At 31.7% G+C, this 15673-nt stretch overlaps 1 long non-coding RNA gene across 1 annotated transcript; it reads left to right on the top strand.

The window, feature by feature from the left end:
- Nucleotides 1-562: 562 nt before the first annotated feature.
- LOC127736851 (uncharacterized) lies at nucleotides 563-11655 on the top strand. The gene is made up of 3 exons (XR_007999221.1): nucleotides 563-682; nucleotides 8938-9076; nucleotides 11250-11655. It is a non-coding gene; the product is annotated as an uncharacterized LOC127736851 (long non-coding RNA).
- The last annotated feature ends 4018 nt before the right edge of the window (nucleotides 11656-15673 follow it).

Here is a 15673-nt window from a genome sequence, read left to right as displayed (position 1 = left end):
AGTTTTATCAGTACTTGTGTAAGCGGCTTCCTAAAGTTTACTATGTCACATGATATTCTTAACGTTAAAACCAAATTGTAATTATCCCGGACGGTTGAATGATACATGTATGTTGCATAATTAACTCAGTCCAACATTGGTCAAAAGTTCAATGATGATGTCATATTGTCATGCTTTTTTCTGAATTTGATATTATGACATCATGTGAAAGATGACCATATCTGATGATGTATCAAAAATAAATTACTTCGTTTTGGAAATCCTTAAAGAGAAAAGATATAATGTTCATACATTTTATATATAAATATTCAGTGTAACATTTGCTACAACCAAATCTTGTGAACAACGATGAAGTTATTAATATTTGCATCCCTCGGCAAACCTCAATATTGAATTGTTTTGAATAGTAAAATATCATATAACACTAGATGTAGTGTGGTAGAGTTTAAATGAATTTACGTAATATCATTATATTTGAATATCACGAATATTATATTTCACATGATTCAAAAGGTGATTTGTTTAAGATTAACTGAAGTGTATCATTGTTTGTAATAAAGTGATATTTCTGTATAGACATTACACATTAAACAGTATTATAAGGAAGCTAACTTTATTTTTTAAATACACTTGAATTTAGAAAATTCAATACCGAAGAGAATAAAATTCCTTGTAGAAATCGGTAAGTAATTATCAAAACATAAAGCTAACACACTTTCAACATTCATTGCATACATTTTTATTTTTTTATGTATCAATCAATATCGTGTCTGGTTTATTTCAAGATTTGACAGCTTCTTGAAATTTGTCTTTTCTACCGGAGACTTAGATGAATGATTTATTATGCGAAACAAAAAAGTCTAAAGTTGCTTTGGTTAAAGCAATTTACCGTTCGTATGTTTGTTTATCTCCATGTCCCATCGGATGCATCATGTCTTTGAATTAACTTATTATCTGTGCAACTTTGTTGTCGCATTTGTTTGACTTGTTGTCGGCACAGCTTCCTTATTTAATTCGTTTGATTTAGTTGTTTGTACGGCTTCTCGTTTCCTCAGTTTGACAGTAACAGTTGCAGTTACAGTTTCCCGTGTCCTTAATTTGTCTTTTTGTCTGTACAGCTTCCTCGTTTTCCTTTGTTAGACGTGTTGTCTGTACAATTATTTTTTTGTTTTTTTTACTTGTTTGTAAGTGTCCTTTATTTCTTCGATGTTCTTTTGTTATTCTCCCTTTTCTATTACACATTTAATCTTTTCAAACAACGATTTGTTTTGCAAACAATTTTCATATATATTTTTTGTATTTTTAGAATGAACACTCATTCAGTTGATATGAATGTAAGACGTCTTCTACACTAGAATGATCTCATCGTTAAAAATCTTTTGAAATCAAATTCACAATCGTGTGATGTGTATTTTATTATTTGCGCTGATACTTTGTTTAATTAACTTCTTCACATGATATTTTTTTTTAATTTAGTCTGCGTTATTGTGCCCTACAATTAAATAGTATTTCACTGATATTTCTATTTAGCTACACAGATTTTCTAGTAACAATTAATAATTGTTTTATACTGTTATGTGTTGGATGCTCTTCACCTTTGACATTGAGTTTGGTTTTTAGCTGTATTTTTTTAAGCTTATCTCTTTAGGCAAAACATGCGACAGGCGTGATCAACCATAAGTCTTAGAACTTTGATGAATTTTCATTATGTGTACAGAAACCACAGGTATAGATTCAATTAGCCGTTTTTTACACAATTTTTTAGTACTTTAAGCTCTACAATTCATATTTTATTTAACGTTTCCAATTTTTAACTTGCGCATCATCTGTGAGTCTCATGTAGACCCTAAACGTTCGTTTCACGTATACAACTAAAAGCCTGGCATCTTTGTTAAGTTGGATGACTTTTCAACATTAGTATATTGATTTTTGTGCTTTGTTAGAAACAATATGCAACATAAAATTTAGTCACTTATTGTACAAAGGTGCTTGGCGTACTACATTTACACTAAATTAATTTTATTTTGAAACTTCTTTTCAAAGTATCAGATTAGATTTTTTGAGCAATGGAAACCGAATTTTAGATAAACAGTGACTACCTCCACGTGGGTAATGTGAACAAAATGTATAAAACGTGGATACTCAAAATTGTCTTTTAGAATACAATTCATGTGCATTGCCTTGTGCAATAGTTGAACAATATTTGATCTCTTAATCTTATATAGTATAAGACACTTATTTCTTTTCCCGCAACAGCTTAACAGAGGCAGTTTTTTTTCTTTCATAAAAACAACGACCAATGCATATCAAAATTTTTGGTGTTATTGTAAAGGAAACAATACCATATTTTATTTTAAATCACCGTGATTCAAAGACAAACTTCTACTAAACTAACATCTTGAAGATGTTTGACTGTTTGATTGACAATATATCTGAATATTATTTTCAATTCTTAATTTATTTTCAATCTTCATATATGGAAACCAACTGTGCCACCACCTTATGGATAATATTTGTTTTTATTATAATACGACAGTCTTCATAGAGAAGCTGCTCAAAAAGAAGGAAGATGACATTAACTTTTGACATATCATACTGTTATACAGCCCATATGCTGTCACTGACTTAAAAATAGTTTCACACCAAACTGATAAAGTGTAATATTCATATGAAACAATGTTGAACGATGCATCTGTCGTATTGACTGTGGGTTAGAGTCTACAACACATCCAGTTAGGTCTGCTCTTTATCTAAATGAAAAAAAAATAAGGAGATGTGGTATGATTGCCAATGAGACAACTATCCACCAAAATTCAAATGAAGTGGATGTAGATAATTATAGGCAACCGTGCGGCCTTCAACTATGAGAAAAACCCATACCGTATGGTCTGCTATGAAAGACACCGACATGAAAAATAAGAAACAATTCAATTGAGAAAACTAACGGCCTAATTATAACAAACCAATTTACTAAAAACAAATATGACAGGCATGAACCAACGACAACCACTGAACTACAGGCTCCTGACTTGGGACAGGCACATACAGAATGTGGCGGGATTAAACATGTTTGTGAGCACTCAGCCCTCCCCTAACCTGGTACATTGGTGTAACAATGCAACATAAGAACAATACATACAAATCTGTTAGAATAGGCTTAACTCATTAGATGGATACAAGTAGAAATACATCTAACAAGAACAGAGAGTGGGCGTGCACGTGAACTTATAAATTTCAAAAGCTAAAAGACACTACGTGCAGATCTGAGATTACTCGAATGTTATTCAAAGTCAATTAAAAAGTAAAACAATCAAGTATCTTAGACTAAAATATCAATCAGTTCACTTCCAACATCCAATGGATTTAGTGTAAAGATGTCATTAACAATCAGAGAAAACCATGACTTTGTCTAATGCCAAATAAAAGTAACAGTAGTGTTCCGGTGTTCAAAAGTAATACATCGGTTGAGAGAAAACAAATTCGAGTTACAAACTAAAACCGAGGGAAACACATCAACTATAAGAGGAAAACTGAAGTGCAACAAAAACAAACGCCAGCATACATAGAAACGAACTATTTGATAACAACTGCCATATTCCTGACTTGGTACAGGACATTTGAAGAAAAAATGGTGGGTTGAACCTGGTTGTACGGCTAGCCAAACCTCCCGCTCCAACTATACGTATCGACAGATTGCAGTACCGTGAAAGTACATATGTGTAATGTTTAGTATGGTTTTAATTTACTGATAACAACATCAATATTTATACCAATAAAAACAATATCAAACGATTAAAAGGTAACAATTTAGAATAAGTTTTAAGGTTTACTACATCACCCTAAAATTTATGACGTGCTATTCCATTTGAAATAAGTAGAGTCAAACTTGAAGACCAAATCTGTGTAGCTATAACAAATTTAGTAAAGGTGTTAAGTAATTTGTGGTAACGAAATCCCAGACTTAATAATTTACTAGTAATTCATAGATTAAACTCATTAAAATCCAAAACGTCACTACAGACACGAGCATAGCGAACCAGTTGGGATAAATAAACACTGTAAGACGGTGCCAAAGAAACATCACATCTCGAAAAAAAAAAATTTACCAATAGGGAAAGACAAATCATCCTTTTTGTTGTAAATATCTGTGTTGAGTTTCTGGTGTTATACTGAAATATCTAAATCTAGAAAGGACAGATGTTAGATTTAGTCGATGTAAGTTCCTTTGGGTAAATTTCAGCAGTATAGCTAGAGAATTTTTCTTGATTACTTAACGAAGAAATATCATCAAGATAACGTTAAGTGTTGTTGAATTTTTCAATTGAATGGAATTCAGACTGTTCTTTACTGAGTCTGGCCATAAACTGTTATGCATAACAGTGAAGGAAAAGTCTGCTATTAAAGGTGCATTTAAAATAATATTTACGCGGCTTGTTTTAGTGCAGCAGATGTGCATTTCGACAATACCTGTCTCTTAAGAGATGCTAGCGGTCAACATAATTGAAAATTCAGAACCTTGTACACACGTCAAAGAGCTGCCAAAACCAAAAGGGAACAAAAATAAAACTAAATGCCAGAGGGTGATACATCCCTTAATTGATACAATATTCGAATTTCAGGTAAATACCGAAATGCTAGCTAATAGGCTAATGATAATTGCGAGACTAACCGACCACCAGCAGATGTATCAAACTAAAGTACTAATATTCGAATGTGACATCACTGAATAAGACATGTAACTGAATTTGTACTGACAAGAATAACACGACGGGAACCTCATGTAGAGCAGGATATGTTTTTCTCTTCTGAAAACACTTGAGATATATCTTGTGTTTTAATTGGGTTTAAAATTGTCTATATTGAATTATGTAGACTTTTTATACCGACTTCTTTCTGCCACGGAGCTGGCAGCTTGTCTTCCACTGTTCCTTTGGTACTCTCGCCTCTTTGTTATGAGTTTCCTATCTTAGGATTTCAAAAGGAAAAAAGTAGTAATCGAGTCAGAATGTCTATATGGCTACGATGAAAATGTGATGGATTGTATGATATGCAGTAACTTTTAAAATGATATCACTATTAGTTTAAAGAGTCCCATTTTTTCCTGTCATTTATTGCCATGAAACGTTGTTTGAAAAAAAAAAATTGTAGGTACCACAGGATCAATTTCTAAACACCAAATGTAAGCAAAAAAGGTGGACAGTAAATACAAAAATAAATGTTGCCATATTTGAAAGGTCAATATCAAGTTGTTTACATAAAAATCTCCTTCCGGTTTAGAATGGTAATTTGACTTCAATGTCATGTTCAAAACAAGTCACCTAAGGTTTACGTTACTTATACAATTAACAAGATTTAGTATATCTAAAATTAATGATATTAATCAACAGATAACTTAAGACGAGGGACTACGTACATTTTTCACGGTAGCGGATGAAAAAACTAGGGCGTAAAGAAATTTTTGCAATTGTTAAACATATGCTGAATATAAAATACATTTACAACAGGAAAACAGTTCACGGCTGAGACAAACAATATTTTTTGAAATATGCAAATCTTATATCTTAGAGGGTATTCACCGCTGCATTGGGTACAACATCACGACTAAGATACAGAGCTGTTATGCATTTTCTATAGTTATTGAAATCTGATCACAAAATTATAACACTCAGAAAAAGTGTTGAGATATATTTTTCCGCATAGTTCTTGATATGAAACAACAACTCTCCATCCAAGTCATGATTTGTAAAAGTAAACCATTATAGGTCAAATTACGGTCTTCAACACGGAGCCTTGACTCACACCGACCAGCAAGCTATAAAAGGCCCCACAAATGACTAGTGTAAAACCATTGAAACGGGAAAACCAACGGTATAATCTATATAAAGAACGAGAGACGAGAATATGAATAGAGATAATGGCTTAAAGTTTTGATAATTAGGTCTTTCGACTTTTCTGTGGAAAGACCTATTGTATTTGTTCTGATTATTATTTTTTTTTTTCCGCCAAATTTTGTAATCGCGTAAAAGTTTTGTTTCGCAATATGTCGCTAAGATATTTCTTATATAGTATCATACAGTTTATGCGCTTTTTATTTCCACCCATTCTAAGCCGAACAATTTTCTTTGTAAGAGCTATCTCCCTATTCACTGTTTATTAAGTGTGTGCATCTCCTTCGTAACAAAAAAAGATATCGACAATATTCCTTTTCTAAATTGTTTGTTGCATCGTCAGGAATATTTGGCTAATTTGGTTCGAAGCAATTCGATGAAATTTTAAAGGAGTTATCTACCTTTACCAAATAAATTTGTCGGTATGTTTTTCTAACTCACAAATCGTTAACCGTATAACCCTAGAATCATTTTATTTGAGGTCCCTAGGTCCTAACTTAGAAAATGAGGTCAAGGTCAAAGGTCAAGGTTAGGTTCTCAATTTTGACTTTTCCTTGTTTTTACATTTTCTCAAACACTTTTAAAGGTATATATGAAACAACAAGTGCAAAATGTTTGCGTTATTGTAATGAAGATATGTTACATTTGGTCTGAAACAATGTAATGACATCTTTTAGGAGTAAGTGCCCCTGAAATGTTCAATTATAAGGTTAATTGATTATTACTTCAACTTAGTTCATTATAAAGCCATATGACCATTTACAAAACGTTGGATGACATATGACCTTGAAGAATGACAACCGGAAGTGATTTTGAGAAAACCGGAAGTAGCCATTTTTGCACTTTCTTCATGGAAAAGTACTCGGAATCCATATATTTTGAAATTTTAATACATTAACTAGACTAGAAATGACTTTCGATAAACCGGAAGTGGCCAATTATCTCCTGGTTTACAAGCAAAAGTATATATACACTATATTTTTTTGGAATCAGTGTGAAAGAAACAATTATATGAGACCGGAAGTGACATTTACTTCACCGTAAGTAGCTAATTATCTCCCTTATTTCACTCAGAAGTATATAGAAACCACATTTATCGCATCAGTATGGAGAAACTGATGATAAGATGCCAATTATAACTTTAAGTAAACATGAACTAGCTTCTTTCCAATAAATTTTTAAATTGCTGTGGAAAGACCTTCAATTGTTCTCTGAACAATTGGTTTTTGATTTAATTATTTTTCATCGTAATGGACATCAAAAGCATACAGCAGAATTGAATGCGCTGGTCATTTTTAAAACTGAAATCTTCATGGGACCTCATTACTGTTACCATGGTTACTAAGGAAAAAGTAAAATCACAAAAATACGGAACTCCGATGAAAATTCAAAAAGGAAAGTCCCTAATCACATGGCAAAATCAAAAGCTAAAATACATCAAACGAATGGATTACAACAGTCATATTCCTGACTTGGTTCAGGAATTTTCTTATGTAGAAAATGGTGGATTAAACCTGGTGTTAAAGCTTGTATAAAAGTCGTATCAAATTCCATTATATTGACAACGATATTTGAAAGAAAACAAACAGACAGATTTGTTTTTCTTTAATTGTTTAACATTTCATACCGATATAATTTGTTACTTTTCTTATTCTTTCCTTAGTTTATTTATTTTGTTTTTACATTGTATCATAGGTCAAATTTATTTGTTCAGTGTATGTTCATTGGTGTTAATATGTCCTTTGATTGAGTTAAGCTATTTCAGTTGATATTTTATAATGTGTCTTTCTATGTTGTGATGTTACACTATTGTTTCAGAAAAAGGATGAAGGTTTGGTATCATTAAAACGTTTAAACCCGTTGCATTTGTTGCACCTGTCCTAAGTCAGGAATCTGATGTTCAGTGGTAGTCGTTTGTTGATGTGGTTCATAAGTGTTTCTCGTTTCTCGTTTTTTATATAGATGAGACCGTTGGTTTCTCTACGTGTTGAAGGCCGTACTGTGACCTATAATGGTTTACTTTTACTAATTTTGACTTAGATGGAGAGTTGTCTCATTGGCACTCATATCACATCTTCTTATATCTATGATAGGTAAAAATGTCAAAAGTAGAGATACAGCAGTCAACATTGTCTTATAATCGTAATCACTATAAAAACAAACAAATATGTAAAAAAGAAGCACAAAAAGGCATATAGACCAAGCATATTAGCAAAAATTAACTAAAAAAATACACAAATTTACCATAGCACAATAACACAATGACGGGATGTATAAGTACAGAGCCACTTCATATATGTATCAAAGAAACATAAAAAGGCATATATACAAAGCACATTAGCAAAAATGAAAGACAAGAATACGGGAATTATCATAGAACAATAACACAATGACGGGATGTACAAGTACCGAGCCACGTCAAATGAATATCATAAAAAACAGACTAAACAGTAAAAGAAAATATTTTAGTACCTTTTAATTTTGTTTTCATTCAAGATACTACTGGAGAATTATAATGACATTAAGTAGGTGTGATGCTTATCACTTTAATTAGTGTTTGGAATTTTTTCAACATAAAATTTGTGTATATATATGTATATCGTTACGTTTAATCTACTGATATCAATAGTTGTGTAAAGTGATATATTGATTTGCAACATCTCGAGGCCAAGAAAATACGTGTTGTGATATCTATTGCAACTTACAAGATTTTTTTTTATTCTAGGTTCTTATCATTGGTATTAGATCAATTGTACTAGATATAATAATTCTCTTGTTATAAAAAAATGTCGACATTGGTAGCATGGGTCAAAACACTGTTACTGATAATAAGTGTTATGATTAATTTTCAGAGAAAAAGTTTGGATTTTAGTGTATAATTAGGTCAAATTAGCATGATAAATAATTTTAAGAACCATAGCTATTAGAAATTCTAACATTTTAGGTCAGTTTATTAGCCCGTGGTAATAGGGTGAGATCCATTCTCAAAAGTACTGCTTTGGGTTGTCATTCATTTAAGCCATATACATAAGAAACTTGTTTTTTCTAGCTCTTCCTGTTGTGAAAGTTTCAGAAAGACAATACAGTGGAAAAGTTGGTACACAGGTGACTCTGCAAAACGTGACGTTGTGGCAAATCCGCCTGAAACCACTGTCTATTGGATATTAGAGAACAAAGGAGGGATGGAAGTAAGCATCTATAGGCAATCATACGAATGTCAATAATGAGTAAAATTGCCGACATAGTTGACTTTAAAAAGTCCCGACATGAAACATGTGAAACAATTCAAACGAGAAAACTAACGGTCTAATAAATGACAAAATAATTTACGGAAAACAGGAATGGCAAACAGGAACCAACAACAACCAGTGATCTACGTGCTTCTGACTTGGCACTTAAAGTATGTGGTGGGGTTAGTTACGTAACACCATAAGAACAAACTATAAAAAATGCAATTAGCTTTACTCAAAAGATCAGTAGGAGGCACAATCACAACTAACATAGAAAAATATAATGTACCGAAGAAGTTACTTAACGCTAGTTTAAAGTCGATTACAAATTTAATAAATCGTGTTCTCCTAGACTATTGTATCAATCAGTGCATATACAACTGATTTAGTGTGAAGACATCATAAACAGTCTCAGAAACCAACTACCTAAATATAATGCCTAAATATAAATAAACAGTGCCATCAGGATGTGAGTTCTCATAACTGTATATATAAAGCAATATATAGTTCGTCCAAATATATAGCAATATATATATATCTATACAAGTCTAAATTGAAAACAACGTTCAAACCTATGATTGCGTTGGATAAGAACCGCAATTTTTATACGTGTGCATGCAAAACAAATTTCTTGGTAGAGGGGTCTAAATACAGCACAAACAACAATTTCCAAAAGACTAAAAAAAGTGAAAAAAGTATAATTTAACAATATATATATATAGTTAAGCTTTATATCTTTATAAACAAAATCAACGTTAGTACAAATAAAAACATTCAGATTATTTAAATTGCATCACTGTTTTAAATTTACAGAATAAGTTTGTTTCATAAATAGATAAATAATTTATTTTCTAAAATCAAAATACAAGTTTACAAAGAGACATACAATATAAATACAAATACTAGTACAATAGTTATTAAATAATAGGCAAACAAGTGCAGTGTGACATTCTAAAGTGAAGTACAAAATTTAAATGAGTTTTAGCTTTCATATCTACATTTACGGGATTTATAACAACAACACCGTAAACAATTACTCTCCCAGAACAGCCAAAGTTGATAACCAAATACATAAAATATGTGTACCTTTGCAAGAATTTGGTAAACATGGTAAAGGTTTTAGTTGACTTGTGAAATCCAACCCCCTGACTCACAAATTTATGAGTTATACATACACTACGTTTATTAAAATCTCGACACGGACAAAGCAAACAAGTTGTGACAACCCCCATATGAATTGGTCACTGTTCGCAAAAGAAAAGTAACAACCGAAAGCGAACAATTGGCTCTACTGTCGTAAATTTCTGTATAGATTCTCGTGTTGTTTGTCTTTCGTTTTGTTTAAGTTTTTCGCTAGTTCTCTACGTATGTTTTTGACTATTGAGTTTGAAATTCCCTACGTGATGTTTCACCTCTCTGATTTAGTTTGTCCAAATGGAAGTGAGTATTTGAATATATAAGAAATATGTTGTGGTGTTTTTCGAAAAGAAAATTTTCATAATATCGTAATGTTTGTAGGTTTAATTATTTCTAGAGCCACACCTGTTCTTGGTGTTTTAAATTCGTGTTTTTTGTACTTGATTGTGTTTTTCTTTTCAGGGATATCATGATATCATTTGTGTTTAGGCATTATTTACCTAAATTTTGAACATGAACACAATAAACTCAACTTGAAAAATGTTTTAGCCATATGTGTGATTTATTACTTTATATATATCTGAATGTGTTCAGAGTAAGTCGTTGAGACAACTTTGATGGATACAAGATGCATTTACACACGTTTGTGCTCTGAGTTGATGTCATACATGTATCATTATATGAAAGGTACATGACATGTGCATGATTGCCAATAAATAAACTATCAAGGAGAGACCAAAGAGGAGGAGTTGAAAAGAGCAGCGTATAGTTTCAACATATTTAACAAATCTGGTACCGTGATGAAAGTAATACAAAACCCCTAATTGACTAAAAAGGGACAAAAAAATCAACGACAACGATAACTTATTATGATGAAAACAACGGGATAAAAGCTTAGTGAGAATATTAACAAAACTGTATCGTTAATTTACGACAATTAAATATTTGCAACTTTAAATATTATTTGTTAACGATTACTTCGTCTTTTTTTTAGTTACCAATTCCACCGTCTGGAGTTTGGTTCGTTAGGTACGGTGAAAATGATTTAGTCTTTCATACCAGATTGGTTTGTTATGAAGACATCAATGGAAAAAGAGTCATTGAAGGTTATGGAGTTGATAATAACACACCTTTCAGTATACATGGCACCTGGTATGTTGATAACAGAATAATGCAATTCATTAAGCAGTTCCATGGAGGTCACACAGAGCATTATTTTGCAGAACTGTCAGGAAACAGAAGAACTGCTTCTGGGCATTTTGGCAATTCTATTATCTTCAATATGAATTTTTTAGCACAATAGACTTGTTTATATCAAAGATTGTTTTTGATGACACAACACCCTATGCATCATTCTTTGAGTTCTTGTATCTATTCAAATTGAATAAATATTCACTATTTGTACTGGTATGGTTATATTGCGTATTTAAATATTTGAACATGTACGTATATGTATATATATCCCCTTTTCGAAAGAAGTGAGAATGCATAAGGGGACAACACGCTCTGTTTTTCAGAAGCACTGTTAACTTAGTATATTTCGGTATCATGCTACAACATACATTGATAAAGAAAAATAAAAAAACACTGTCTTTTGTTTAGCATAATGCAACGATCTTGTACCAAAATTGCAATTTCTCGATGTAATAGAAGATAGCAATTTGCACTTAAGCCTCTTTGCGCACATAAACTAGTATTGATTTCAAGCTTGCGTTAACTTCGAATTTGTGTAATTGTTCCCTATTCAAATTATTGCTCCAACTCAAGGTGCTTGTTTAAAAGTCTGATCTGTTTATTTCTGTGAAATCATAACCGAGATGTTCGAATAAAATTTAAATTTGTTTATTAAACAAAATTTAGTTTTTCGATTGCATCAACATACGTCAATTCACTATGGAAGTATTCCCGTAACGTGATCGTGATTGCCTCGGTCATGAATAATCAATTTAACTACAACATAAAAGAGGTGAAATTAATTCAAATGTTATTCTATTGTATTTTATCCGAACAGAAGGTTGAAAAGATTCTCTAATCATTAAGATTGTCCTATTGGTATATATTTTTGTAGTGCATTTGTCAGTTGGTCAGACGATGTTAAGCACATCATTTTATGATGACGCAGAAATATTTCGTAATTGCTACGTAAGTTATATCAACTAGTGTGTCTATTTCATATTCCTAAAATCGAAAACTAAGTATCCCGAATAACATTCACATGTTATACCATCTATCGTGTTTCGATATCATATTATACTGCAGTGTATAACGGGTTAAGTGGACGTGGACAAAATATCCTAACTCCAAGATGTATGTGAAGGTAGCAACTGGTTCTTTTGGTTTTCGTTCTCTACAAATATAGTCCCTACCGTGAACAGTGTATAACTTGCATTTTTTTCTTTCATTTTTCCAATTATTTCTTGATATTTTATGCATGAAATGTTAAGTTAGGGGATTACATTACATGCTAAAAAAAACTGGTTCTTAATCTTTATGATAATAAGTGATTCGATCCAGTGAAAAAAGTAAAAAAATTAGTATGTGTGAAGCTGTCAAACTGAATTTTAGACCCTCTCAACATAGCATTGTGCATATTTTAGAGTAAGAGCTGGTAGAATTTTCTATAATTTTGATATTATTTATCCCAATAGCAGTACACTACACTGTAAAAATCTTTTTGAAATAGAGCAGGTGCGATTTTTTTTTTAATTTGAAATTATTGTCTAAAAGAAATGCACTACGAAATAACTGTGTTCTCAGGCCATTATATTTTTCAAATTTTCTATTAATCAAACCCTCCCTCTAACCTGGGACAGTAATGTTACAGCACAACATATGAAAATAATAGCATTATATGTTGATAAGGGCTTCACTCGTCAGATTGGTACATATCAAACCAACAATTAACAAGAACTTGTTGTTTTGTTTCTAAATGTTTTCGTTTGAAATATTTGAATTTTGTCACGTTTTGTCTTTCTAAAGTTTAAAATGCGGTAGGCAATAAGTTCATTGTTCACAACCTTACGATGACTTAAAGTTGCTAACATCGTGGTCATAAGGATTCTGTGGATAGTGTTTTCTCATTGACAATCATAAGACATCTGCTAATTATATATTTTTTTCTAAAACAATGTTTTTTTTTAAATATTTTTATCGATGACATATCAAGTTCTATCTCAGGGAAGAAATAAAAACACATCTTCACTACTTTTTGTTTATAACTCAGTGTTATAATGTATAATGTGGTTGCTAGATGTTTGCTCTTCTTTGTTTGTTTATTTATTTATTAACATCAACCACTTGATAATTACGAATATTTACAAAAGATTTAAACAAATATTTACAACTCAAACAGGAAACCTGAACACTTATCAGTAGACTGTCAATATCATGGCAAACAACAAACAAAAAAAAACCGACTAATTTTTGTTAAGTAAGCGTCTAGCATTTGTGAGATTATTATACAGTTAATCTGCAACAACTGTGTGGCCGTAGCTGAGTGGTATCGAAATTAACTGCAGAATGTGATAGTTATGGAAGACATTGTGCTAGTGTTAGAGATTAAAAGTCAACAATGTAAAATGTAGAATATCATTCCGCTTCAATCTGTCACGATCCAGATGAATTTTATAGATTTAAACAGATATTTTTTCAGTCAGACATGTATATAAATATATGATTTTTGAAATTATCATCAAGAACAAAGAATTGCACTTGCGGTCTTTGCGCGAGACGTTTTTTCATAGTTTGTTTATACATAGTTTTACCATACACTTTTATATATATATTCACGTTTGGCCTAAGTTTGGTTCACCTGTGTTAAAACGCAAACTGATTAGGCATGGCTGTATTACTTACCTGTTGGCTTTTTTTTAAAAAGTGGTCAGTCGAGTTCTTCGGACAGGTATGGCTAGTTTCAAATAGTGGTAATTCGAGTTCTTTGGACAGGTTTACACTCCTATTCAGGTAGATTTATTTCTGCTTGAGATGTTGGTATGGAAGGATACCACACCCGTCAGATCATTTTACATTTTGATATTTAAATTTAACCTACAATGGTTCTACTGTATTTTTGTACATAGTGCATCAATTCTGAGGTAAGTGTTTTATTCTAACATTTATTTATACCTTTTCTGATGCTTTTTATCAAATTTCTGAAACTTTCAGACTTCTGCAGACAAATTTCCATCATATAAATTGTATAATTTAGAATGCTTTGTAAACAGATTTAAAGATATGAAAACATTGTTTTATATTCAAATATTTGCGTTTTTACCAGTGAATAAGAACAAGCTTGTTTATTACGGGTACAAATTGAATGTACGTGATATTTATGTGTACAAGGTACCGAATTTCCTGATGTACGTGAAACTATCATGCAAAATATGATATTTACTAATGTATGACACATTTGCTACATATAAAATGTATGCGCGTATTTATTTTCGTAAATTAATAGAATACATGTGTTCATTATATGAACGTGAGATATAGAGTTCATTTTTATGTTACATGAACGTGCAAGTAAAATGCATATCTAAATTGGTAATCGTTATGAAGAATTTGTACAATTATATTATTATTAGGTTCTAAACTGCACCTGAGTATTACAATGCTGTGGTGTTAGGGAGTGGTCCTACAGTGTTAACAACATGAACACCATGAACGCCATACAACAACATATCTACGTACAACTATAGTGTGAAACTGTCGTGCACGATAAATTTAGGCTGGCATCTATGATATTAAGGAAAGTAATCTGAATAGACGAAATACCAGCAGTTATTTGGACATGTATTTGGACTTTAAAACATTTATAATAATTTGTTGCTTTTTTTTCTAATAGTTTTTCTTTGTTTATTAAGTAATTTATTTATTCTTATAGTTGATTCTTTGATTATAACTGTAAAAGAGCACTGAAAGACTTCTCCATCCGTCCGTCTGTGACCATTTTCAATCTAACAGTTTATTCCTGCAAAAGTCAGGAATCTGATGTTCAGTGGTTGTCGTTATTTAGAGTAACTTTAGACTAAGGTATTATTTATTTTGGTGTTGTGATTGACACTTGTGAACCATGATATGGTTGACTGTGATACTTAAGCGTAGTGTTACGTGAAATGATTATCTGGTATATTGAGCATTGTCCTTGGTCTAGTTTATTGTTTCAATAGCAAGTCACATTAACAGGTATCAAACATGGAGAGTCTTAAAGAGTTACGAGAGTATGGTGAGTCGTTTGGGTTAGCCAATGAGGATTTCATTAGGCTCATTGAGTCACAGCAGGCGAGACAACGCGATTATAGACGTATTGAAAGAGAAAGAGAGAAGGAAGAATGGGAAATTGAAAAGGTAAGATAAGAGCATGAGTTGGAAATTAAAAAGCTAGATAATACTCGTATATTGGAAACTGAAAAACAAAGG

This window comes from Mytilus californianus, unplaced genomic scaffold (genome assembly GCF_021869535.1).
Source record: "Mytilus californianus isolate M0D057914Y unplaced genomic scaffold, xbMytCali1.0.p SCAF_38, whole genome shotgun sequence".
NCBI lineage: Eukaryota > Metazoa > Mollusca > Bivalvia > Mytilida > Mytilidae > Mytilus > Mytilus californianus.
Note: the sequence above shows the minus strand (reverse complement) of the source record. Positions and strands in the feature narration are given on the sequence as shown.